The following is a 25209-nucleotide window of genomic DNA, read 5'->3' on the forward strand; positions in this document are numbered from 1 at the left end:
ATCTGCCACTCCTAAAAAACTTCAAAATTCCTTGTCAAAAGCTGGCTTACAAAAAACACACTTATAGTTGGTGAGGGAAAGATAACAATGGTGAACTCTAAGAAAATAACCAAAGCAAGAGTTTAATCGTGTACTCAGGAAAGTTTCACTGAAGGACCTACCCAAGTAAGGAAAATGAAAGGAGAAACGTTCAGTCCTGCAACATACATTCACCTGGGATTTACTGAACGCTTGCTATGTCCTCAGCACTGCTCTAGGGACTGGCGATTTCTCTGCTCTCATAGATTGGGGAAAACAAAAATTAAACATGTAGACAAATTTTAAAATTGAGTGCTCTGAAACTGACAAGTGTTATGAAGAAAACAAGGTGGAATATTAGGTTAGCGATTGGCTGGGATTAGCGGGGGATCCACTTTAGATAGAATGTTCATGAAGGTGATTTGGCAAAAATGTAATTGAGGAAGAGCCAGCCACCCAGAGATCTGAGAGAAGGGCCTTCCACAAGGAGGAAACAGGTGTGCAAACTTGGCCGCTATGGACACTGAAAGCCACTCTGGCGACAGCCCAATGAATGATAGGAGTAACGGGTTACAGGAGAGGTCAGAGAGCAAGACAGGTGCTGAGTCACATATGACTTCTTCCTTGTAAGGCACTTATTCTGAAAAGACAGAGATAGAAAATCAATGGATGGTCTTAATCAGTGCAATGATAAGGTGAAATTTGTAGGAAGGAAAAAAAAGGAGGGAAGGGAGGAAGAGAAAGAGGGAGATGGGGAGGGAGGATCATCCCTTAATACCTCTTAAGGTATTAAGAGTAAAAACAGTCATTTTTTACTTAAGAACACCACTAGCCATGTTCATAGCGAGTAGATGAAAGCAAGAAAAAAGGACATACCAAGGAGAGTTAACAAATCGCATGAGAAAATAGTCAAAATATAAACCACAATCAAAAACAGGATTCTATAATAGAAAAACAAATACCTCAGGATAATTTTGAATATAATATCTACTGAACTTACACAGTAGATAAGGCTGTTTTATCTTATTCGGCCTAACAAGCTGGTAGCAAAGAAGAGTAAGTGTCAACTGAGAGAACCTCTCAAATGTCAACAGCAGAAGTCTTTTTTCTATTTCTGTTCCCCCTTGGGCTGGGGTTGTTTGCAAGTGACTCCCCCCCTCCCAACTCATTATAGCTTGAACTGATTTTGGACTCATCTTGGAAAAGAACCCTGGGTCACATCTCAACAAGCTGTCGCTCCCAGAACATTCCCCACCAACCACAGGCTGAGAGCTAAAGAGCTGTGTGCAACTTACTGACCCACTGAGTACAGATTTAATAGACAAGAGAGACTGCAAATGATTAATTGCAGTTATTTATATTTATGGGTTTGGATCTTCAGTATGCCTGGCCTCTCCCCATTTTATTTCATAATTTTCCCCCTGTTGGAGACTGAAGAGCAAAAGTCAATTGCCTGAGTGTTGGCATCACACTGGAAACTAAAGGGCCATGCATTTCAATTCCAGCTCAAGAAACACTCTGGCTGAGCACATGTAATTCACCAGACCCCAGTGGGCTAGGCTCACACTGTTGTCAGTCAAATCACATCGCTGATGGAAATCAGCAGAGCACGTTAGCAATTTATACTCAACAGCCTCTCCTCAACCATAAATTTCAAGATAATGTTTAATGAAACCCAAAGTTAACCCAAGAAATTGAACCCATACAGTCTGTGTTCTTACCATGAGACACTGTTTTTACCATGAGGCACTCAGGAGGCAAGTGACTCACAAAATGAAATTTCTAATAGGACTCCTGCCAAAACTCCAGACTCCTGCCAAAACTCCAGACTCCAATATCAATCCAGTGACCTTCAGGCCAGACCTCACCCAGTGCACTTATACCTACTTCCTGGGTCATTAGTTTGGCAGCTGCCAGCAGCATGGTTTTTTTCAGACTATATTTGATACTCCACCCTATCTAAGGCAATCTCGGCCTGCACAAAGCCAGACTTCTCTGGACTTCAGTCTCCTCTATAAAAGATTGAGATCATCAGTACTTTTGCTTTGTCATACCACTTCTACTAGTAGATCCCATAGCCCTGGCCTTTTGCTCTCCAGGGCCTCTGGCCATTGTTCCTGTTTTCCAAACTAACCACCAAAATGTCTGCCATCAGCATCTCTTATCCCACTCTGACTTGAAAAAGCAACAGTTGTAAACTGGTCATAATTATAATAAAGTGAAGGAAGAGCTACAAGTAAGCAGACAGCCTTAAGTAAGTTAGACATTCTAGAATGTCTTTATAGCTTAGAAATTAATTCATTCCGCATTAATTACACTCTGGATATAGATAAGATGATGGGCAAGTAGAAAATTAACTATGAAGAGAACAAAAGTACATAAATCAGTATCTGTGTGTGTGTGTATTTCTTTTAAGTATATGTGCATACACACACACCCATACACACATACAGACACATGAAAGCTAGAAGGTTATACCCAAAATGTTTAAAACCCATTTCGTCTTTGAATGGTAGGGTTGTAAGTCATTTTTATTTTCTTCCTTGTGTGAATCCTTTCTTAAAATTTCTAAAGTGAGCATGAATTATTCTTGTAATAAAAACAAGTCCAGTGTGGTGGCTGGGGGGTGGGGGGGGAGGGGCGGGGAGAAGTGAAAAAGTAAACATTCTCAAGAGCACCCTGCAGAGAGCTGACATCTGACTAAATCCCATATCATCTGACCATTACTTGAGTGATCTTCCTGTTATACAACTTTTCTCATCTTTAATGAACTAAAGTAAAAGATCCATACAGAAAAAAGAAAAGAATCATTTGCCTTTATAATTTATTAGGAATCTTGGAGAAAGAACTGGAAAGTGTCACAAAATTATCTACTGTATTCTGAAGAACAGTCTCTACACTAACTAGAATGAATTTGCCTTGAGCACCAACCCAATAACTATTTAAACCCAAGTTAAACTACATCTAAACTAATCTTGAAATGTTATTTTATATTACATCCAGTGAGGGGTTTAAAGTTTAACACAACATCAAAAATCCCAACATCTAATAAAATCAGTGACTGCAAAGCTGATGGAACTTACTAGAATTTGGTGTTCCCCAAGGTTAACTCTTCAGCCAACACCACAGCCGGGGGGGACCCATCCACTGTGCCAGGAAGTCCACCAATACAGAAAGGACAAGCCATCCTAGATGGGGCCAACATTCCTTCTGTCTCCCCACCTTGTGACAATTCAGTGCCCTCATGCAGGAACACAGCCACAGAACATTCTCTGCAGGAGGCACAGCTAGAGCACATTCTGGGCCAGAGGCAGTCAGTGTAGGGGCCATCAAAGACAGGCAGCCCTGGGTTGAATTCCAACTTAGCCACTTACTATCTCTGTGACTATGAGCTTTAGTCTTCTCATCCATAAAATCTCATCTATTTCACAAGTTATACTGAGAATTTGAGATCATATACCAAGGTGCAAAATGCACCTGCCATCAACAACTCCCATTACTGAGCACGTACAACGGGCTCCCACATTTGCATTGCTGAATTGGGGTGACAGAGAAAACTGGGGTCAGAGGAGAGAACAAAAACAGCTAATCTACACAGGGCATAACCCTGCTTTCGCTTACATGGAGCTTGTCTCAGACCAAGCAAAGGCACTTAAGACTCACAGGTTGGGATATAAATCCTATCACTTCCCTGAGAAAAAACAGTAGGCAGGCCTCTTCCGTCATTTCTCTAGCATCGCTCCCCAAAATAAACGTTCTCTCAAACAGAACGGATACTGTTATTTGTTCTAAGAAAAACAAACAAACAAAACAAACAAAAGAAAAACTGTAAAGCCCAACATCTCACACAGATCTAAGTCCAGGCCACAGGTTACCTGTCACAGAGGTCAGGAGGCAGCAGGCTCTCTCTCACCTGAGGTCCGGCGCTAACCACAGGGAGCCCAGCGCTGACGGTCTTTCTTGTCTGTCCTGAGCAGTTCAGTTGATGGGTTTAAAACATTCCCCAGAAGAGGCTTGAGCAAAGGTTTCTGACCTCAGTTAACCCAAGTCACTGGGACAACTTTGACCCACAAGAGTGTGTGTGTTTTTTCCCCTCTATTCAGAATATTTCTTGGAATTTATTTTTAGTTCAAAGAAGGTGAGGAATTGCTTTCTGGCTCAGTCATAAACCCTGAACACCATTTACCATAAAGAACATACTAATGTAAAACGAAAATGTCAAGACAATCAGCTCTGACATGATATTTTTAAACAAATCAAGATATTTCTTTAAATGTGTCCTTTATATTATAATATCTAGATGTCAGATGTAAAAAACATATAACATGACTTTGGTTAACCTGTTAGCAAGAACTTGGGAACCAGAGTCAGAAACCCATCTTAAGTGTCAAAATGGGTGTTGTCTGGTCACTCATTCAGTGCATGTCAACCTCTACCAAATAGTGTACTGTGTTCCCCAAACCACCTTTAGCCAGACCCACAGAATCCCTTCCATTTCCCACCGCTCAACATACCCTTGCTCTCCCCTTAATAGCCATCATTCCCCATCCATCTGCACTAAGAAGTTACTCCTGCTACTTCATTTCACATGTGCCCTTTCCATTCTTCTCTTACTAGGTTCTTATTGCTGATGTCTGATTTACATGATCTCAATTCTTTGTTATATGTAATTAACCAGTTCATGTAGGATCAAGAAACCCAAGATATGAAGAAAGCTAAAAGAAATTGGAAATTTTAACCAAGGTTCCAAAAGGTTCCCCACAATAACCCAGCAATTGTAAGAAGGCACTGGAAACTGCCCGGTCATCATACATAAACACCATGAGAAAACTGCATTTGTTTGATGTAGGGTGTGAAACTTAGAAAGCTAATTATTACAGGAAATGAAAAACCTATACGGTAAAAAGTATAACATATTGGCGGAAGGAACTGAAGAGGACAGAAATACATGGAAGGAAATACCATGTCCATGGGTTGGGCAGCTTAATATCATTAAAATGTCCATACTACCCAAAGCAATCTCCATATTCAGGCAATCCCTACCAAAATACCAATGGCATTATTCTAAGAACTAGCATAAATAATCCTAAAATGTACTAGGTGTTTACCAGTTAATAATGCGGATTTTTTTCAATAGATGGAGTAACACATATGTTGATATATATGCAATTTGATATGTACGCTATTTTGTTGTATTGACAGCAAGCTTCAAAACTTCATACGTCAAATTTGCTGAAGGTGTTAACATCATAGATATTTTTACGCTTAAAAATGTCAAATTTCGTGCCAAAAAAAGAGCATTTGTGGGAAGTTTTAATTCATTACTTTATTTTAAAGAAAAGTGCTGCTGAAAAGTTATTGTATACTTTGGGAAGCTTATGGTGAACATGCTCCATCTCAAGACACTTGTGAACGCTGGTTTAAATGCTTTAAAAGTGATGATTTCAATGTGAAAGACAAAGAGCATCCAGGTCAACCGAAAAAGTTTGAAGACCAACAATTACAAGCATTATTGGATGAAGATGCGTGTCAAACTCAAAAACAACTTGCAGGAAGATTAAAGGTTGTTCAGCAAACAATTTGCCATTGTTTACAAGCAATGGGAAAGATTTTAAAGGAAGGAAAATGGGTGCTATAGCAACTGAATGAAAGACAAATGGAAAACCGAAAAGTCATCAGTAAAATGTTGTTTCAACGGCACAAAAGAAAATCTTTTTTGCGTCGAATTGTGACTGGCGATGAAAAGTGGATTTATTTTGAGAATCCCAAATGCACAAAATCATGGGTTGATCCAGGTCAACCATCAACATCGACTGCAAGGCCAAATCACTTCGGAAAGAAGACAATGCTCTGCATTTTGTGGGATCAGGAAGGTGTGGTGTATTATGAGCTTCTAAAACCAGGTGAAAACTTTAATCCTGATTGCTACGGACAACAAATAATCATTTTGAACCATGCTTTGATCGTGAAACGACCAGAATGTGCCAAAAGACACGGCAAAATAATTTTGCTTCATGATAATGCACCATCACACAGTTCAAAACCAGTTAAAGACACGTTAAAAGATCTTGCCTGGGAAGTATTAACCCATTCGCCGTATTCACCAGACCTTGCTCCTTCAGATTACCACTTGTTCTGATGATGGCACACACATTTTCTGAGCAGCACTTCAAAACATACGAAGAAGTGGAAAATTGGGTCTCTGAATGGTCTGCCTCAAAACAAGAAAAGTTCTATTGGGACGGTATCCACAAATTACCTAAAGATACGGGAAATGTGTAGCTAGGGATGGAAGTTGCTTTGAATAAAGCACTGTTGATGTTTCTCTTGAAATTATCGTGTTTTCTTTGATTACAAAATCCGCCATTATTAACCGGTACACCTAGTATATGGAACCACAAAAGACTGTGAATAGCCAAAGCAATCTTGAGAAAGAAGAACAAAGTTGAAGGTAGCACACTCCCTGATTTCAAACTATATTACAAAGCTATAGTAATCAAAACAGTATGGTACTGGCACAAAAACAGACTCATAGATCAATGGAACAGAACAGAGAGCCCAAAAATAAACCTTTGCTTATTTGGTCAAGTACTCTATGACAAAGGAGGCAAGAACATACTCTTTAATAAGTGGTGTTGGAGAAACTGGTCAGATAAATGCAAAATAATTAAACTGGGCTACTCTCTTCCACCATATCAAATATATATTCAAAATGGATCAGAGACATAAATGTAACACCTGAAACCACTTAATTCCTAGAAGACAAATCAGCAATAAACTCTTTAGCAGGGATCTTAGCAGTATCTTTTTGGGTATGACTCCTCGGGCAAGAAAAATAAAAGCAAAATAAACATATAGGAATACATCAAACTAAAAAGCTTCTAGAAGCACAGAAAAGAAAGCCATCAACAAAATGGAAATATTTGCAAATGGCATATCCGATTATGGCTTAGTGTCTAAAATATACAAGGAAATCATACAACTCAACATCAAAAAGCAAACAATCTGATTTTAAAATAGGCAGAGGACCTGAATAAACCATTTCTCCAAAAATATACAGATGACCAACAAGAATTGAAAAGATGCTCAACATCACTAATCACCAGGGAAATACAAATCAAAACCACAAAGAGATACTGCCTCACCCTAGTCAGAAGGGCTACTATGAAAAAGTCAACCAATAACAAGTGTTGGCAAGGATGTGAAGAAACAGGAGCCCTCATGACTATTCGTGGAATTGTAAATTGGTGCAGCCACAACGGAAAGCAGCAAAATGGATGGACCTAAAGGGTATTATGCTTAGTGAACTAAAAGTCAGGCAGAAAAAGAAAAAATATCATATGATTTACTAGTACCTTATATTTGGAATCTTCACGGGTGAAGAGAAATAGTGGTATAAAGTTCCAGTTATAAAATAAATAACTGGTTACCAGACTTAATATGGTGACCACATCACAAGATACATAAATGTCAAATCACTGTTGTAAACCTGAAACTAATATAATATTGTATGCCAATTATGTTTTAATGTAAAAATTTTTTTAAGTTCATGATTCCAATTCAGAATAAAACAATAACACTGTGAGCAAAACCACTATATAACTCAAGTAAATAACAGTCATCAGTAAAAGAAAAATAACAGAATTAAGTACACCTCCTGTCCTAACTCATGGCCATTAATTTTCTTCTGCATTCATCTCCTTTATCAGAAAATTTACCTCCACTGTTGAAGTAACAAAACAAAAAAAAGAATAAACAAAATATAATTTGTAAAGTCAAATATGTATTGAATTTTCATTTATTCAACAAATATTCATTGGGCACCTAGTGTGGCAGCCTGTGAGTAAACAAAGATGAATAATTCATAATTTCTGGCTTTAAGAAATTCATAGGTTAGAGAAGATTCTAAAACAAATACAAGAGATACAAATAAGGTTTGGAAAAGGGGATAAGGGAGTAATTACCCCTGAGGGGAAAGGGAGATAGGAAACATCATCACAACAGGTTTGTAGAGAAAGCATTAGCTCAAATGTTGAAGGTTGACCAGGTGCAGGGTGAACATGAGCAAAGTCATGACAGCATGAATGAATATTTCATTTTCCAGAACAAGAGGGTGTGATATGCCTGGAGCACAGGAGGCTATGCAATAGTCATACGTGAGGAAGGAGGGGAGGAGACTCACCAGGCAGCAAGGCCACATCTCCGGAGAGCTTATATGCCATTCAGAGGACGTTGGCCTTTGTCCAGTAGGCAATGAATTGGCAAGGAAGGCTTTTAGGTATATTTGCTGGTTGCATACTGTGTTATAAGGACTGTGCTAGTCGGTTTATACCCATTATCTTACTCCTTACAACATTCCTTGTAGGATCAGACAGAATCACATTTGAATTTAAAAGACCATTCTCCCATTCCCAGTTCCTTGAAGCAGTGCTGGGAGATACACTGAAAGGACATGAGTCTGGGAGCATGGAAATCAGGAGACTGGGTGCAAACATCTACCCATAAACTCCTAAGGACATATACTTACGCCCATGACAGTGACAGTGGAGTGGAGAGCACAATAGTCCACCCATTTGGAGGGAAGACTGCTATGATCATTGCCTCCAGAAGCAGCACTCCTTAGTTTCTGCCAAATAGGAGAAAGCACCTCCCCCCGGGATCACACCACCATCTTGGCTAGGAAGAGGCCCTTAGAGAGTGTGGTCTCCTGCCACTTGAGAGTGGTGCCCAAGGAGGCCTTTATTCTCCAATTGGCCCTTAGGCCATCGGAGATGCCTAAGGCTATGGAAACTCAGGAGCCTTTTGCTCATCGTTGGCTACCAAGTCAAAAGGAGCTGCCACCAGGTCTTCACCCAGCTTCCTCCAAGATATCTCAGGACCAATTCCAGCATGCCTCACAATCCTCGTTACCTCAGTCGTCACCAGAAACTATCTGCCCCATTTCTGACCTTCTCAGCCCTCCCCCTGCCCCTTCTGTCATCTGAAACTCACTGTCTACCCTCTACAAACTCCATAATATTCTCTTCTCTGATTGTTCCTTCTACCAGGCAAAACCCAGAAACATGGAGAAAGCAAGATTTAACCTGAATTTTAAGGCTAAAGCTTATTGACACCGTTTTTCCAGTATTCCATCAAGGGGAGGCTGATTATACACTCAGATTTAAGCCTAGTGTTCAGCCAGTATAAATAGGGATGGCTGTACCAGTTGCTAAAATATCAAAATATCTATGAACCAGATGGTAAGTAGATCCTTGCCTGGGACGTTCCTATGATAAAGTGATTAAAGAGTTAATGCTTAGCTTCCCAAAAGATACCCAGGATCCTACTACAGACCAAAAGCTTGCTTCTGTGATTCCCATTCCACTTGAGTTGTAAATACTTTGAGTAACACTCCAGCTCCTATCCTAAAAATACCCCAGCCTGGAAATGAATTGTCTCTTTCACCTTCCAATTTCTCCTCTATCCTCTTTCAAAAATCATACCTGTTTTGAAGTTCATGTCACTAGACTTTACCACCCATTATCCCTTCCTGCTGTCATCGACTCATGTACTACTGTTTGCCCTCATTCACTGATGACAGGCACCCGGCTGTTTCCCTTTCCAAACTTTCCTTGTAGGATCAGACAGAATCACATTTCACTTCACTCTAGCCATCTTCTACATGTCCACGGAGCCTCCAGCTCCTAAACCATCTCACCTCTGATGATCTTCTCTTGGACCGAGTTTCAGGCACCCACGCTCATTCTTATAACCTCTGATTTGGCATCTTGATTACTTGCATGAGCTCTGAGACTTCAAGCATCCCACAATGTGAGCACCACTTTTTCTTCTTACAGCTCATCTATTCTATTTCTTTCTATTGCAGCATCTTCTTGGCAGTATCTGGCTTTCCAGTCCATTGACCTACAATTTCTCCCACTATTAGTTACACCCTCACTTCCATGTCTTCCAAGTTTAGAGTCAAGGTCCATCATTGTAACCTCTCCTTTGTAAGCACCGGTAAGTCCCTTAGACCTCTCTTCCTGCTTCTCAATTACCTGGCTCACCCTCAAATTGCACCCAACCATTGGCCTGTTCCAAGCCTCCACCTACAAAGCTGAAGAAATGTCTGGAGGAAAACACACAACCACAACTAGCCTCAATTTAAATTCATGGCTGCAAATCTATAATGGGCACTTCCTGGAGATGTTTCCAAATAGCTATTGCAAATCTTTTTCCCCAGACCTGTTTCACTCCTCCCCACCCCAATATTCTCACACTTCCTTGGGAAAGAAGAAGCAATCAGGTAAGAACTCCATTTTCCCACAACCCAAACCATGACCTTTCAGCTTCTACCCACTGTCTCTGCAATCCTTTTTTCTTTTCTTTTTTTAATATATTTTTATTGATTTCAGAGAGGAAGGAAGTGGGAGAGAGAGATAGAAACACCAATGATGAGAGAGAATCTTCTATCGGCTGCCTCCAGCACGCCCCCAAATGGGGATCAATTCTGCAACCTGGGCATGTACCCTGACCGAATACAAACCGTGACCTCCTGGTCAACACTCAACCACTGAGCCATACCAGGTGGGCTCTGCAGTCCTTTTTACTATGACTGAACTGTCCCTATTCCTAGTAACCTCTTCATTTGTACGCTAGATCTCCTCACTTCCTGGCCCTTTAGGAATTATACTCCAACATTTAGCCATCACTCTTTCCTGCTTCATTAGTTTATCCTTGCTCCTTAGTCATTCTATCATTTCTTCTCTACTTAAGCTCACTCTATTACTCTCTGGTTCCTAAAAATACCCTCTCTTAACCAATATCTTCTTCCAAGAATTTTCCCATTTCTCTGATTCTCTTCACAGCAAAATTTATTTAAGTTGTTTGTAAGCACTACTTACACAACTCAATCCAATAACCTTTCATCCCAGCTTCTACTTAAACTGTATGTCAGACTGTCAAAATCACAAATGGCCTCATTTCACCAAATGCAATAACTACAACTGACACATCTCCTTTTAAAAATATTTGAACTCAACTTGAGGGATACCACACTCCTGATTTCCTTCCTACCCCACTGGCAACTCCTCCTTCTCTTCTAAACAATTCAGTGTTCCTAATGGCCCCAGTCTCTATATATACATTCTCAATGGGTAATTCCATCCAGTATCAAATACAACCTACAGCAAATTATTCCCAACTCTGTATCTTCAGCCAAAATGCCACTTAGAATCTCCAAACGCCATTTATCCAATTGTCTCCAAAGAAATATCTAATAAGTGCCTCAACCTCAACATAGCCCAAAACAGAATTTTATGCTTTCTGTCAAGCCTGCTTCTCTCCCAGTTCTCCCTTTCTCAGTTTATGGTCCAGTTTCTCAAGTAACAAATGTAAGCCTCCGTCTAGTTTCTTGTTTCCTCTCTCTATATAATTAATCTATCAGCAAGATCAGTCAGCTAACTCTATCTCAAAAACATATCCTAAATCCATTCACTTCTTTCCATCTTTAACACAATGCTTGCCCATACAACTGTGATTTCTCAGTTGGGCAATTAAAATAGACTCAACTAAAATCCTGTTTCCACTCTTCCTTCCCTCACCTACCTTAATCCAGTCCACTTTTAGCAACCAGAGCAGTCTTTGATAGCATACATTCTGAATGGGGGCAGTAATACCCACAAGGGGGAAAAACTGGTTGGGGAAGGGGGGGATATTTTATATAACAATGATTTGTTGTTCTTCAAAGCTCAACTCTACCCAACAAAACCCTATTCCTTAATATTTAATTAATACTCTCTTGCTAGGGCAAAATTAATTTAAATTTTTAATTAATTTTCATTTAATTTTTCTTTTTAGAGAGACATGAGAAAAGAAGTTAAGAGGGACACTGTTTTATTTTTTTTAATATATTTTATTGATTTTTTTACAGAGAGGAAGGGAAAGGGATAGAGAGTTGGAAACATCGATGAGAGAGAAACATCAATCAGCTGACTCCTGCACACCTCCCACTGGGGATGTGCCTGCAACCAAGGTACATGCCCTTGACTGGAATTGAACTAGGGACCCTTCAGTCCACAGGCTGACATTCTATCCACTGAGCCAAACCGGTCAGGGCAGAGGGACACTTTTTTATAGCAAAACCACAGCATTTCATTTACTGGTACATAATCATGCAATGGCTTATAGAACTGTTGAACAAAATCTAAGTGCCTTAATCTGCCTTATAAAGCTCTATAGGATTGGCTGCCGGTACTGTAATTCTCCCTGCCTTCCACCCCTACACCAAGCACGTGGCCATAATCAACAAGATCACACCCTACAACTACCCAGTGCCCCTCCGAGATGATGGGAACATGCTCCACGTACTCAGCCATTCCCAGGGCCCACGGGCCCAAGCTTGGAGTGGCTGAATAAACTGTGAATACCTCCACTAACAGGGAGGAGGTATCCTTCCCTGTGGTCCCAATAAGAATGTGAAAACAGCGGGAACCAGTTTGGCTCAGTGGATAGAGAGTCGGCCTGCGGACTGAGGGGTCCCAGGTTCGATTCCGGTCAAGGGCATGTACCTGGGTTGCGGGCACATCCCCAGTGGGAGATGTGCAGGAGGCGGCTGATCGATGTTTCTCTCCCATCGATGTTTCTAACTCTCTATCTCTCTCCCTTCCTCTCTGTAAAAAATCAATAAAATATATTAAAAAAAAAAAAAAGAAGAATGTGAAAACAGGAGAAAAAAAAAAAAAGCTCTTCTGGCCCTTGCCTACTTTTTAAAGATTCTCTTGTACATTGTGGTAGACTGAAAGATATCCACTGAAAAGATATCCACATCCTAAACCCTAGAACTTGTGAATGTTATATAACCAAAAATAAAAATAAAAAAGCCCTTTGCAAATGTGATTAAACAAAGGATCTTGAGATGGAGAAATTATCCTAAATTTCCAAGATGGAAACCGAATGCAATCACACACATCATTATAAAAGGAGGCAAAGGGAGATTTGACACACACAGAAGAGAAGGCATTGTGACCACAGAGGCAGAGATTGCAATAATTAACCATAGCTAATAAGTGCTGGTAGGCACCAGCAGCTGGAAGAAGCAAGGAACAGATTGTTCCCTAGAGCCTAAGAAGAGAGTACAGACTTGCAACACCTTGATTTTGGCCAGTGACCCTGATTTTGAAACTCTGGCCTCCTGAACTATGAGGGAATAAATGTCTGTCTGTTTTAAGCCACCAAGGTTAGATAATTTGTTACAGCAGCCACAGGAAACTAGTACAGACATCTCTCACTCTCACTCACTGAGTTCCAGGTTTATTCACCTTCTTCTGCCCATCGGATTCACCAGGAATACAAGTAGGGTTTCGGTACCAACCATGTCCACTACCTGGAATGCTCTTCTCATCTTTGCACAGCTAGCTCTTTCTGGTCACTTAGGAAACAGCTCAAATGTCAGCTCTTTGGACAGACCTTCCCAAACCAACCAAATCCAAAATAATCCCATAGCTATCACCATCTCATAAGTCATTTCTTAATTTAATCATTATTACTTCTTCCCCGATGCCCAGAAAGTAAACTCTACAAAAGCAGAGATCAGCCCAGCTGGTGTGTCTCAGTGGTTGAGTCGACCTATGAACCAGGAGGTCAGGGTTCGATTCCTGGTCATGGCACATGCCCGGGTTGTGGGCTCGATCACCAGTGGAGGGCATGCAGGAGGCAACCGATCGATGATTGATTCTCTGTCATTGATGTTTCTCTCTTTCTCTCCCTCTCCCTTCCTCTCTGAAATCAATAAGAATATATATATTTTTAAAAGCAGAGATCATATCTGTTTTGTATATCACTATAATCTTAATTTGTAGGAAAATGTCTGGCACATAATTAGGTGATTGATAAACTTCACAAATGAATAGATGCCATAGGTGGGAGAAAACAGGTGGTGCTCTTCAATTATAGAGAAGAGACAGTATTTAGAGAGCGGGAGAGATGGTGAGTCCTGTCTTGACTGTGGGACATCCAAGTAGAAATGTCCACTGAGTCTGAACTCAAGGAAGAGCGCTAGTTGGAGATGTTGACTTTGGAATCATTGAATGGGATATAGCAGATAAATTTGATGGTGCAGAGAGCATCTACAATGAGAAGACAGTAAATTGAGGAAGAGACCCTGGAAACTCCCATATCAAGGAGAAGAACCTTCAGAAATATCCTCAAGGAGCAGTCCAAATGAAGAACAAAGAATCATAGTAGCCTAGTGAAGTTCAATTTCACGAGGGAATGAGCAGCACCAGACATCCCAACTAATAAGGTCTCATTGCTTGCCAGTCAGGAGAACACCAGAAATCATAACAAGAACAAATTAATCTAAGGTAGAAGCCAAATTGCTAACAGCTGTAGAGTAAATGGAAGGGGAAGAAGTAAAAAAAATAACATATAAAATATGCTTTCAGGAAGCATAGCTTGAAAGAAAGGAGGAAGTGAGCATGGAGCAAGAGGAGAGTGCAGGGTGGAGGAATAGTTCTGGTTTTCAGTCTGGTTTGTTTTGTAATGGGAGAATCTTGAACATTCTTATAAATATTTAAAATGCAGGTGAACATGGAGAAATCATGGAGTAAGCTATCTGAGGGGATGAGAAGTATTGAGGAAAGCATCAATTTGGATAACTCTACCTCAGTGTTGGTAGTGATTGATGGAGTTGGTGGGCTCAGATATGTAGATGTAGAAAAGAGAGTAAAATCTTGAAAGTTGACCTATCTGTGTTTTCTCAGTATAAGAGGATACAAGAACACTGTGAGGGGTATAGCTAATTCTTCACTAAAAGCCAATATTCTCTTCTTCCTGGGCCCAGCTAGACTACATTTGCCAATCTCCCTTTGCTAATAAGTGTGTCTGTGCACCTGACTTCGGGCCAATGGTATGTGAGTGGAATTGGTACATTTATTTTAAGACTAAGCATTTAGAAAGTAGATATGCTTCTCTTTCACTTTCACTAGTTGAAAATAGAGTGATTTTCAACCAATGGGCCACAAGAACTTTTTAAAAATGCAGTGCCTGACTATCTAGTAGGGGCACTGACCTATTTTCCCTTGTCAAATTTTAAAAAATGACAACAGCCAACACAACAATAGCCATCTGGTGTGAATGAATCAAAATTATACCTATTTTTTGTCAGATTGGCAAAATACATATTTTTCAGTGTGCCGCAGAATTTTAGTAATTAGTTTATGTGTGCCATGAAATGAAAAAGGTTGAAAAATGTTGCCCTAAGGGGTGGCAGAGTAACAAAATGAAAAGTTCCAGAATGCCTGAATCACCCAGTGGAGGAAAGCCACTCACCAACCAAGCCATGATCTGTTGTGTTGTGCTTTTATCTATTTTCAGATCTTTCTGTTATGATAGTTTAGTCTGCTCTAACTGCTATCAATCATCTTCTGATTTTAAAAAATGCACAGGTGGGGTAAAAGGCTCAAAGAAAATGCTGACGATCCAGAAAAGCTATGGCAAGAAATGGGAAAAGGTGCCGTCTAGAAACAGGTGCAAGAACTGTGGCTGAAGAACATAAATTTGCATGTACTGCCAATGAGCATAATAGTGTTCATTTCTCCAATTTCATCCATAAACCCAGGTGTAGAAGTGCAAAAAGCAGACTAATATCAAGTTGTAGGTTGTTTCCACATCCACTAAGACTAAAGAGGATTTTAACAATGTCATGGGTCCCTAGAAGTCAAATCAAAAGAATATCATGGGTGTTAAAGAGTCAAGTATTAGAAAGTGGAAGTGCTAAGCCCAGCCTGCATGGCTGAGTGGTTGAGCGTCAACCTATGAACCAGGAGGTCATAGTTCAATTCCCGGTCAGGGCACATGCCCAAGTTGTGGGCTAGATACCCAGTGTGGGGCATGCAGGAGGCAGCCGATCAATGATTCTCACTCATCATTGATGTTTCTATCTCGCTCTCCCTCTCCCTTTCTCTCTGAAATCCATAAAAATATTTTTTTTAAATGGAAGTGTTAAAAGTCAAAGTTCAATGAGTACAGCAATAGAATCCAAAGTAGCAAAGAGCAGGAAATGCATGACAGATATGTGAGTACAATTATATTTTGATTCTATTTCTGTAGTTTTCAAGGAAGTTTCTGTCATACCAGAAAATAACTATGTGGCTTTGAGTGACTCACTTAAGTTCTCTGGAACTGTTCCCTCAATGATGTGACAGGGTTCATTATTGATATGAAAAGATGTGCCCAAAGTGCTTAGCACAGTGCTTAGAATATGATGATTGCTCAATAAATGATACTTATTACTTATTATAAATAATAAAGAGATTAGCTCTCTAACCCCCTGAATCTATATTTTTTTAGATAAATATACCAGCTATTTAATGGTCTGGTAGGATGAGGGAAAGGGGTTAATACTAGCAAATGTTATGAAAGAAATAAATAAAAATATACTTGTATGACAGAGCCTATTAACATAAACCAGGAGGGAGATAAAGGAACACAGCATCTCCCAGATGTAAATGGTACATGTAGAGAGGCTAGAAAAAAAAAAAAAAAAAAAAAAACTCAAGGAAGTAAGAGAAGTTAGGGCAGGGTCCAGCAGTGAACAGAACCCACTGGCCAAGACTGTCTATCCCTTAGGCAGGACAAGAGCAATAAAACACTCCATACTTTTTTATGGGCTTTAAATTCCATGCAGTCCAGCCACCTCATTTAACAGAGGGAGAAAATGAAATTTTCAGAGACTGACCAAAGCCACACTTAAGTGGCTATGATGTGACTTTGGGGATGCATAGAAGTAAACACAGCTCCCCAAATACTCCTTCTATTATCTAGCCTACATAAATGGTCCCCAAGACTTTTGTCCCCTTAGAACCCAGAAACCTTTGAGAAGGTGACAAGTTAACTTTATCAATTGTACTGTTATGAATTCATTTTCTGAATTCTTTAAGAGGCTGGATTAAGTGGGCAGGTGGAGGAGAAGGGTTAAATGAGTGCAGAGAAAAGAGTCCTAAGAACTCTGGCAAAGGTGGCTGAGCCCTCAGCGGATATCAAATGACCTCCTCAATTGTATATCCCTCCACTGATTTTCAGGGACTGTTTTTATAAATTTGGTTCAAATGCAGTTTTCCATCCCTCCTCCTAAATATACTTTATATGTTAAAACTGCCACATGTGTAGGGAGAAAGGGGAGGCCTGAAAAAGACAAAGTATCCAGTTTAAATGACTATCTGAGTGCACCTGCCTGAGTGTTATCTGCTGTCTACTCACACCCAACCCATTTCTACCACTTATTTCTTGAGCAATTAAGTGATGAGTAAATTATGATGCAATCATTCATTCAACAACTATTTACTAGGTGTCCTCTGCATGCAAAACGTGGGTTGGGCATGTCAGGTCTACAAAATTGTGTAAGATCCAGCCTTTGTTCTGCACGATCTCCTGCAGGAGAGGAAATGATGCACTTTTAAATATCATGCACAGGAATAAATAAGAGACTGAGAGTGTCATAAAAAGAGTAGTTGAAGTGTTTAGAAAATGTACAGTATTCACTGCAACATTATTTACAATAGCCAAGATATGGAAGCAACCTAAGTGTCCATTGATAGATAAATGGATAAAGATGTGGTACATACTTACAATGGAATATTCTTCAACCATAATAAAGAATAAAATCTTGCCATTTTAACAACATAGATGGACATAATATTATGCTAAGTGAAATAAGTTGGACAGAGAAAGCCAAATACTATATGATTTTACTTATATGTGAAATCTAAAAAAAACAAAGTTCAACAATAAATATTTTTTAAAAATTAAAAAACAAATAAAGAAAACAAAACAAACAGACTCATAAAATCAGAGATGAAGCTAACGGTGGCCAGAGAAAAGGGGTTGTGGGGGGATGGGTGGAAAGGTATACGGGAATACAGTCAGTAATACTATGATAAATGCACGGTGACAGATGATTACTAGACTTAGTGTGGTGCTTACACATGTGTCACATCATTATATTGTAAACCTAAAAATAATATGCCAATTATACTTAATTTAAAAAACAAACAAACAGAATTTAAGACAAAAAAAATATAGAAAATGTGCATAACATTTCTGACTGGGCTGTGAGGGAAAGCATCATGAAACTGGCAGTTAGTGGTCAGGATACTCAAGGACAGATAGGATTTCAATTGGTGAAGCAGGAGGAAGATCATTAGTATAGGGTGAGCAGTAAGAATAACACAGATTAAAGGGATGCCAAGTAATCCAATTTGGCTAATTCACAAGATAGATAAGGCAAGAAACTGAGGTGGAGGGACTGAACAAAAAAAAGAGAGAGAGAGAGAGAGAGAGAGAGAAAGAACTCATGGACACAGACAACAGTGTGGTGATCGCGGTGGGGGTAGGGGGTTGGGGGGTGGAGTGTGGAGGTGGGAGAGGGTATAGGGGGGATAAATGGTGATGGGAAAAATAATAAAATAAAATAAAATAAAAGGAAAAAAGATGAGAAAAGTCATAAATTCCACGACAAATATTTAGAAGTTTATCCAACAGGACTGAGTGAGCCTCGGAAGGGTGGAACAGAGAGTGATATGATCAGAGCAGTTTTGATGTTACCACAATGAAACCACACATCCTTTCTTTATTCCACTTAAATAAGGAAAATGACTTTTGAGAACCTAATACTCTGAACTGCACTATTTTTACCACTTTGCAAATAAACATGCTTATTATGTTTTAGTGAGATAATAACAGCATAAAATCTTAACCAAAATTTTTCTTAAACGCTTCCCATGAACATACACTCTTGTTCCTATTGAATAACCAACTGGCCTTAGTGGTCATTGTTGGATATAAAGTAAGTAATAAAGCTTTCTCAGCTTGTGTCAATGAGTCACACTCAGAGGCTATCTCATTTCACAGTAGCAGCTTGTAGAAATCTCATTTTCAGGAAACAGACTCTCTGTTAGTTTATGGGGTTTCTTTTCTCCTCTATCTTACAGTATTTTACAGAAGAATATAGGCAGGTGATCAAATATGAGATTCCACAGAGGACATATCACTATTTTAAAAATACGAGGCTAAAAATAATCTAAATTAGATAGTAATTGTTCAAAAAAATACCCACACATTGCCCTAGCCCTGCGGTTCTCAACCTGTAGGTCGCCAACCTGTGGGTCGCCAACCTGTGGGTCGCGACCCCTTTGGGGGTCGAACGACCCTTTCACAGGGGTCGCCTAAGACCATCGGAAGACACATATATAATTACATATTGTTTTTGTGATTAATCACTGTGCTTTAATTATGTTCAATTTGTAACAATGAAAATATATCCTGCATATCAGATATTTACATTACGATTCATAACAGTAGCAAAATTACAGTTATGAAGTAGCAACGAAAATAATTTTATGGTTGGGGGTCACCACAACATGAGGAACTGTATTAAAGGGTCGCGGCATTAGGAAGGTTGAGAACCACTGCCCTAGCCGGTTTGGCTCAGTGGATAGAGCGTCAGCCTGGGAACCTAAGGGTCCAGGGTTCGATTCCAGTGAAGGGCACACACCTCGATTTGCAGGCTTCTCCCCAGCCTGGGCCCTGGTCGGGGCTCATGCAGGAGGCAACCAATCGATGTGTTTCTCTCACATCGATGTTTCTCTCTGTCTTTCCCTCTCTCTCCCACTCTCCCTAAAAAGCAATGGAAAAATATCTTCGGGTGAAGATTAACAAGAACAAAAAAAAATACCCACACATTAACAGTATCTATTAAAAAAGAAAGTATCACAATCAGTAATAATTTCAATTTGCCCGAAAAATTAATGGACATCCCCAAATAATGTTTTAAAATTTTGTTAATACATATGTCACAAAAAATATTAGTTAGGTGGGAAACATTTCCCACTAATTAACTAGCTTTCCCCACTAATTTTAGTGAACTAATAGGACAAAAGCTTGACCTAATTAAATTCAAAAACCATGTTTTGTCTGCTGCATAAATCAGAACTCTGATTTTGAAAGAACCAACGTAAAATTCTCAACTGAAAAATGGGAAACAAGAGCACAGACATGCCGAAACCGGTTTGGCTCAGTGGATAGAGCGTCGGCCTGCGGACTGAAAGGTCCCAGGTTCGATTCCGGTCAAGGGCATGTACCTGGGTTGCAGGCACATCCCCAGTAGGAGATGTGCAGGAGGCAGCTGATCGATGTTTCTCTCTCATCGATGTTTCTAACTCTCTGTCTCTCTCCCTTCCTCTCTGTAAAAACTCAATAAAATACATATAAAAAAATTTAAAAAAAAAAAAAAAGAGCACAGACATGATGTAGGGAGAAATATTTAAACCAAGGTACCAGTAAGACCCTCCAACAAAAAAATCATAGTCAAGTTCATGTCAGGACACAAAATTAGATTTCTGGACAAACTCTGACTACAAATATCATCTGAACATCCTCAGATATTTAAACCATTAGCTCCCCGAGTTTCTTTTTCCATAAATGTCCCTGAGATCAATCCCATCATTCTACATTTCTTTCCCCCATCTTGTCAACAATTCTAAACAAAGAAATATACAACATGCCCTTTATGTGTTTCTTCTTCCAAGTTTTCCTCTTATCTCAGAGGTGGTAAGTCCTAATGGAATTATCTAAGTATTTTGATAAACATTGAAAAACACTTTGATAATTCCTTCTTGGTTTACTTACATTCAGTCCTTCCCTATCTCCCAAAATAACAATCCTGAAGTTAGCCAGTTGTGGAGGGCCCAAGCCAAATGACTAGTAATTTTCCCTGAAACTTCAGATAAAAACTATATACTCCATTGTACCAAACTGGATAGAGCAACAGGCCATCTAACACACGTGTATTAAAAGTGGCAATTCCAATCCTGGGCTTTAAAATTTCAAAGACATAGTGAAAACTACTATTTAGTACACATACAAAGTTTTGCTACAGATTTCTAATATACTTTTCCATAGATAGTTCATTTTGAAAGCAGATGATGGTGCTGGCATTTTGATACACTGAAGTACAAAATAGCAAACATTCTTGAAACAAAGATGATCTGCTGTAATCTTTTTCTTTCTGCTGTAATCTTTAGGAAACTTTAAGTCTCTCTGTTGCTAATATGAGATTCTCTTCACCATTAAATTGTCTCAAGCACCTGAACTCACATTAACATCTCCCTTCCATAACCACAAGAGTTACAAGCTAAGTCAGACCGGCTTGGCTCAGTAGTTGAGCGTCAACCTATGAACCAGGAGGTCCTGGTTTGATTCGGGTCAGGGAGCATGACCGGGTTGTGGGCTCCATCCCCAGTGTGGGAAGTGCAGGAGGCACCTGATCAATGATTCTCTCTAATCACTGATGTTTCTCTCTCTCTCTCCCTTTCTCTCTGAAATTAATTAAAATACATATTTTTAAATAGTTTTAAGTTGACATTCTACCACTGGGTATATGATTATGCAAGGTCTTTCGTTGGCCTCTACTTGTTTTACATGTATATATTTTACCTTGTAAAACAAAATGAACTTCTCAAAAGCAGGATAACCATACTTTTTCTTTACCTAGCGCTTGGTACTATATAATGCTGCGCAAGCCCACAGAAAACTTCATTTAAGAAGCCAAGTGTTACATACATTTGATTTCTAATGCTCTTTCTGAAGTGCGAACCTTTTGAGCTCGGCGTGTCAGCATTTTGAAAAACCCTAACTTAACTCTGGTGCCCTGTCACATATAGAAATTTTCTGATATTTGCAACCACAGTAAAACAAAGACTTATATTTTTGATATTTATTTTATATATTTAAATGCCATTTAACAAAGAAAAATCAACCAAAAAAATGAGTTCGCGTGTCACCTCTGACACGCATGTCATAGGTTCGCCATCACTGACTTAGGACAACCTAGAGAGTCTCTGGTTGACAAGCAGGAAGAAACAAGTTTTGAAAACATCATCATATTTAAAAAAAAAAAACACAGGAGAAGTTAGATAATGATCTGGAAATTACTTCCCTTCTCTAACAATCCTAGCTGCCACTAACCACCTTCCCTCCCCTCACCCCCCAATCAGACACACCAAATTAAAGAGGAGAGAGCCTGGATAATTCATGCATGACATGCTACAGCTAAATTATCTAGCTAACTGTGTTCTTTGCCCAAATCTTCCCTTTATGAATGTAAAAAGAAAACATATAAGGAAGAAAGCTAATATTTTAAGTCTACTTCCTGACAGGTCCGTCTCTAGCATGTATTATCTCATAAGTTATTATGCACAGTTCGCCAAGGAGATGATTGAGCCTCAGTGAGTTTAAGTAGATTAATGCCAAAGTCTTTGCTTTCTTCCCCAACTACACTCAGCTAGAGTTTGTCCCACAGTTTAGTCACTCATTGAGGAAACATCCACTGAGGGCTTAGTACATGCTAGTCACCACTCTAGGCATTAGAAATACAAAACCGTGTGAGGCTGATCAAGTCCTCTCACAGAACTGGCAAGCTGGTGATGAATGACAGAAAACAAATAACCAGAGGTATAAAATTCACCAATATGATTTTTGTACAATGATAGTCATTTTTTTAATATCTATAATGAGATTAAATAGCTGCAAAAACTAAATGGAGAGGTGGGATGTAAGACCCCTGATGAGTAGTAGCATTGTGGCCCTGCTGTCAATTACTGGGCCAGGACACTGCACCTTTTAATAATCAGAGGAAGAGAAAAGGAAGCACAGCTTTAATGCTGTTCAGAATTTCTTTATACAATCAAGTGACTGATACCAGAATGGGCAGCTCGGTCAGTGTCAGTTCTCAAACCCCAAATTCCACCTTTCATCTATTATTCACTAAGGAACTGGGTCATTACTTGAAGAGCTGATTTGTAAAATCAAGGGAATGTTAAACTTGACATATGCCCCTTTGAGAAACACATCATAAGGTGCCCCAGGCTACACATGGTATCCATTGGGCAATGGCATCCAGCAAATGGCCAGCAAAAACTGTGGGACTCGGGACCCTAGATTGCTTAGTAGCTACCAGGAAGTGTTTGGCACCAGTTGCCATTTAGCCTCCACACTCCAAGAAGAAACTTCACATCTCTTCAACTTGGAACATAGGCAGAATTCTAAGCAATAAAGACCCGATGAAACTTACCCTTCCTTCCCCCACCGAGTTATACAAAGTATAAGTTGACTAAGTTAGCTGCTAGCTACTCCTATAGCTGCCTCTTGTCATGGTATTTATGATGTGCTTGTAGTTTGGGTGGGCCCTTGCCAGGAAGACTGGGAGAATTTGTTTGCAAACGACGTTGGGACTATGGAAGGAGGGAGCGAGTGGCCCTCCGCATACACGGTGGGAGGCAGCCCAGAGCAGCACCTCATTCAGAGCTGCCCCTTCCTGCCAGCGCATTCTGTGCGCGTCTCTTCTCGCTCCGTACAAGTTACTCCTCGGGGAGCGGAGGCTGCTGTAAGTTCATCCGTGCCCCCACGCCTTCCACTTCTCCCCAGAACTGCCAGCCTCCAGCAGGGAAGGTCCTCAAAGAAGCCTCAGCGCCCCTCTCCTGCTTCAGAAGGGAGCAACAGTCCTCCCCAGGGAGCGGCATCCACCCGCCGAAAGTTTCCGGAGAACTTTCAGGGAGAGAATACCCACCCTCCCCGCGAAGTCCCGCCACTTAACTAAGGAAGCGAATGTATTACCACCACCTCCCAGCCCCCCAAAGTAAACAGCGAAGCCCCAGATGAGAATGGGTCCACCTTCAGTTGTTGGGGAGACGGTACAACTCTGTCCCCGGATTCCCGCCACCGCCCACCCCGACACAGGAGCTGCAGCGCGCGGGCCGGGTCGGGGGGTAGCCCTGCCAGCCGGGGGCGAGGGCGCGGGGCTCCCGGCAAGCACACACCTGAGACCAGTCCTGCGGCGCGAGGGGAGACGGGGCGGGAGCGCGGGTTCCTCGGGCCGGGGCGGAGTCGATCTCGCACGGAGTCAGCGCCGGGGCCGGGCGCGCGCGGATGTCACTCCGGGGCGGGGCGGGGCGGGCCGAGCCGGTGTAACCCGACGCGCCCCGCCCGCCGCGCTTCCTCCTCTCGCCCGGCTCCGGCTCTGGCTCCCGCCCCTGCTCCCGCCCCGGGGGTGGCCTGGGGGCGCGGCCGCTCCTCCGGCCCCCACACTTAGGGCCTGGCTCCCGGGGCCCCGGCTCCTCCGGCCCCGCGAGGAGGCGCGGAAGTGGAGGCGGGCGCTGGTTCGCGGGCGGCGAGTTGGCGAGGTCTCCGCGGCCCAATGAGCGCGATCGGACGGGGACCCGGGGCTCCGGGCCCGCCGGGTGGGGTCACGGCGCGGCGGCTGCCATGGGCCCTGTCCCAGGCGCCGGTTCCTGCCTTGAGCCCTCGCCCTGCCCCACTCCAGACCCTCCGCCCCGCCTTGCCAGGCGGCTGCCAGACTGGAAAGCCTGGCTGGACTAGGCCGGGGAAGATGGTGGAGGTGTCCGATGGCCTCTGTCCACCAGGCGAGCCGCCCTGCCACCTGCCCGGGAGGGGAGACCTCGCCCGCTGGCCCGCCCGCCCGCCCGCGGGGTTGGCTTACCTGATTTCTCGCCACCCGCCCACGAATCTGGCTTCCCCTGCTCTGCGGGCAGGCTTCCCTGGGCCTAGAAACGCGGCCGGGAGGCGGGCGAACCCCTGGGAACCTCCCCACCCCCCGTCAGAGCCCAGCGCCCTGGCCCGGCTCCCCCCGCGCGCTCTGGAGGCGCGCCCGGCCTCCTGACTCCCCGCCTGAATGTCAGCGCGGGGACCCGCCGGGAAGACCGAGCCCAGGCCCCAGGGGGAGGATGCTGAGCACCGGCTCCTCAGGCCCAGCCTCGAACAGGTGGGGGGAGGCGCAGAGCCCGCAGTCGAGCAGCAGGCTTCCCAGTTGCACCCCCCAACACTGACCCTGCCCACTGAGCATGCCCAGCTCCCGTGGAACTACAAGTGTTAGGCCAGGCCAGGGGGAGCCCAGGAGGGTGCTGATGGGATTCAAATAAATGGAGCCCATTTCTTTCTTGAGGACCTTTCCTCCGAAGACCTCTGGCCCTTTACAGATATTTACAACGTGGCGTTGGAAAATATCCAGGGGCGGTTTGGGAAGGCCTTCCAAGGGAAGGCGGCCAAATTTGTTCCAACCCAAATCAAAGTGGTGGGTTTTTTCCAATTATTTTATATTAAGTCACATACTAATTTCTTTAAATACCGCATAATTATTAA

The 25209-nt window shown here is 41.8% G+C and overlaps 1 protein-coding gene across 2 annotated transcripts in view; it reads right to left on the reverse strand.

Moving 5' to 3' along the window:
- The window catches only part of GPD2 (glycerol-3-phosphate dehydrogenase 2), a 142213-nt gene extending 117399 nt beyond the window's left edge, over positions 1-24814 (reverse strand). Inside the window, exon 1 of one of the 2 annotated variants that reach the window (XM_081095591.1) lies at positions 24551-24814. The gene's annotated coding sequence lies outside the window, so the exon portion shown is untranslated. Of the gene's footprint in view, positions 1-23870; positions 23959-24550 lie in introns of those variants that run through there. The other variant, XM_081095590.1, reaches the window with a different exon arrangement.
- Between the last annotated feature and the right edge of the window lie 395 nt (positions 24815-25209).

The sequence above is a fragment of the Myotis nattereri genome (genome assembly GCF_964212035.1).
Source record: "Myotis nattereri genome assembly, chromosome: 7".
Lineage (NCBI taxonomy): Eukaryota > Metazoa > Chordata > Mammalia > Chiroptera > Vespertilionidae > Myotis > Myotis nattereri.